Source organism: Suricata suricatta, chromosome 9 (assembly GCF_006229205.1).
Source record: "Suricata suricatta isolate VVHF042 chromosome 9, meerkat_22Aug2017_6uvM2_HiC, whole genome shotgun sequence".
Lineage (NCBI taxonomy): Eukaryota > Metazoa > Chordata > Mammalia > Carnivora > Herpestidae > Suricata > Suricata suricatta.
Window position 1 is genome coordinate 12890386 of NC_043708.1, and position 3421 is coordinate 12893806.

The 3421-nt window shown below is 40.4% G+C and overlaps 1 pseudogene; it reads right to left on the reverse strand.

The window, feature by feature from the left end:
• Positions 1–1647: 1647 nt before the first annotated feature.
• LOC115302714 lies at positions 1648–2799 on the reverse strand (annotated as a pseudogene).
• Between the last annotated feature and the right edge of the window lie 622 nt (positions 2800–3421).

Below are 3421 nucleotides of genomic sequence, written 5' to 3' on the forward strand. Positions count from 1 at the left end.
TGTTCATGCTGTCTCTCTCTCTCAAAAATAAATAAAACATTAAAAATAATTTAAAAAGGAATACAGTCACTAGTGTGTGATATAAGAAGAAGAAAATCTTAAAAAAAAAAAAAGAATATGTATTCTGGGGTGCCTGGGTGGCTCAGTCGGTTAAGCATCCAACTTTAGCTAAGTTGGATAAGGTTAGCTAAGCCTCATAGTCTGTAAGTTTGAGCCCCATGACAGGCTCTGTGCTGACAGCTCTGTGTCTCCCTCTTTTTCTGCCCCTCTCCTGCTTGCTCTCTCTTTCTCAAATAAATAAATATTTAAAAAATTAAGAAAAAGAATATGTATTCTGTAGTTGTTGGCTATCATGTAGATTCTATAGATGTCAATTAGGTCAAGGTAGTTGACAGTGTTTCTCAGATCTGCAGTCTTTACTAATGTTTGTTCTAGTTATTCTATTGATTGGTGAGAGGAGAGTATTAAAATCACTAACCCAGGACTGTGAAATTGTCTATTTCTCCCTTTAATTATGTCAATTTTTGTTTTATATACTTTGAAACTCTGTTATTAAGTACAAGCATTTATAATGACTACATCTTACCAATGGAGTAACCCTTTTATTTTTATGAAATGCATCTCTGGCAATAATACCCTTTATGTTCAAGTTTATCTGATATTAGTCTAGTCACCAGAGGCTTTTTGTCTTTAGCATTGCTATGGCATCTTTCCCATTTACTTTTAGCCTGTATCTTTATGTACTTAAAGTGGATTGGTTGTCAACAGCATATAGTTGAAGTTTGGTTGGTCTGGTTTTATTTTTGATCAGGTCTGACAATCTGCACTTTTTAACTGGATTGATTAGATCAATACTGTTCAATAGAATTTCTGCAATGATGGAAATATTTTGTAAATGTTTGCATTCAACATAGTAGTCTAATATGCTGGTGACTATTGGGCATTTGAGTGCCACTGAGGAACTACATTTTTAATGTTAATAATTTAAGTTGAAACATTACGCATGCGGCTAGCATTATGCGTGCTAGCCACAGCTAGTGGCTAGCATCTTGGACAACATAGGTTGAGACCATTTATATTTAATGTAGGGATTTATGGAACTGGATTCAAGTCCACCATTTTAATATTTGTTTTGTGTGTTCCCATTGGTTTTTGATTCTCCTTTTCCATCTTCTTTTGGATTAACTGAGTATTTTTTAGAATTCCATTTTATCTATTGATTTTTTAAAATTGTCTCTCTTGACATTATTTTTTTTAAGTGTTTACTCTAGGGATTAGCTTTCCATAGCCCTCTACAAGTTACTATTATACGATTTAGTGTAAGATATAGCAACCTTGCAACCCTCTTCCTGACATTTGCTGTGGCTGTTATTCAAATCACAGATCCATATGCTAAAGTCCCACAATGCAACTTTGTATTGCTTAAATAGCAATATGCATTTTTATGCAAAAATTCAGATTTTATTTTTATTCTTACATAGGTTCAAATCGATGTCAGGAACTTAAAGGCAAACCATAACTTCTGCTTTCTACCTCTTAGCTCAACAAAAAATACACACAATGTGGTTTTATCATTAGACAAGACTTGCTGTTTTTACACTTCTCACCAAGAATGCAATATTATTCTTGAACAAAATGCCCAGATTACCAAGGAAACCATCTTTGGAGGAAGTGTTTAATAAGCATATTTTATTTAAATAAATCCTCCAGTAGGAAGTGGGAGAATTCATGCCTTTACTTAGTAGAAGGTTGTGTAAGTTAAATCTGTCAAATCTATCTGGGCAACCCACCAACCTTTCCTTACTGGAAACATCAATATTTCCACATCACAGTTCCCAGGATGACTTTAAAGGCTCAAAATTCAGCGTCTCCTTTGGCGTGCTTCTCTCTTGATCCTACCCAGGCTTTATTAATGGATTGCTTCATGTCATCAGCTCCATCTTCATGCATTTTCTTTAGAACATTCGTCAGCTCCTCACTAGGATGGGTTTCAGTGTCACAGGAGGGCTTTCCTTTCTCTCTGCCTTCTTTCTCAACCTGAGTCAGGCAGTCCCACTGCACACTTTGTGCTTTCTTTTTACATAAGGTGAGAACTGTATCCATCTTGACTTAAAAAATTTTTTTTAATGTTTATTTTTATTATTGAGGCAGAGAGAAACAGAGCATGAGTAAGGGAGGGGCAGAGAGAGAGGGAGACACAGAATCTGTAGCAGGCTCCAGGCTCTGAGCTGTCACACTGAGCCCGACATGGGGCTCAAACCCATGAACCGTGAAGTCATGACTTGAGCCGAAGTTGGACACTTAATCAACTGAGCCACCCAGGTGCCCCTGGAACAACTTCTTAAGTAGACACGTCATTGAAGCAGGCTCCAGGCTCTGGGCTGTCAGCTTAGAGCCCAATGCGGGGTTCGAACCCAGGAAGTATGAGATCATGACCTGAGCCAAAGTGGACGCTTAGCCGACTGAGCGACCCAGGTGCCCCATCTTGACGTTTTTGAACCACCTTCCACAGAGATGGGTTTCAAGAGCTTATTCACAGTCATGGAATTAACTCTTCTCAGATTCTTTACCAAAAGATCAAATGACCTTCCTGTGAAACACACGTGCGCATTCTCAGTGAGGAGTCGATGAACTTCGGTTACCTTTGTGAAAATCTGCATCCCCTTATCCAACCCCATCTGTGACTGCTGATTTTATCTCCCGTTGTGATGGGAGCAACCACACAGGCTGGCTTTTCATTGTCAAGAAGTTCTGCTTTTCTCTGTGATTCCTGCTGCATCATGTTCTGATTTCTTCCTCCGTCTTGGATTTTTCAGTTGTGAGGGTATTATGTACTCTTTTTCTAGTGGCCTTTCCCCCAGTGCCTTCACCTCTTCTGGATCTTTCTGAAGCTTCCAACTGCTGTCTGCAATGGAGTGACCCTCAGTTTCTGCAGTCAGCATTGATTTAAAGAAGCATTCTGTCCTCCGGCTTGTATGGGACCTGTGGGGGCCTCTTCCGAAGCGTGAACCCTGGTCCCACAAGGCCGAGCTGCAGCTGCACAGCGCACCCTCCAGGGCACAGACCCACTGGTGCGAGGCCTGGCCCACCTCTGCAATACAGATTTAAGAGGGAAAAATGTCTTTTATATTTGTGCAGATATTTGCTCTCTCTTTTAAAATATTTTTGAGAGAGAGACGGAATCTGAAGCAGGCTCCAGGCTCTGAGCTGTCAGCACAGAGCTCTCCACGCAGGGCCCGAACTCACGAACTGAGATCATGCCCTGAACCGAAGTTGGACGCTTCACCGACAGCCCCCGAAAGCGCCCCCATATTTGTTCTTTCTAATGAGTTTTCTTCCCTCCTGAATATTGGAGCCTGAAGAACAACCTGAAGCATTTCTTGCTGTGCGGATCGGCTTTCTTTCATCTGGTAATGTGGCT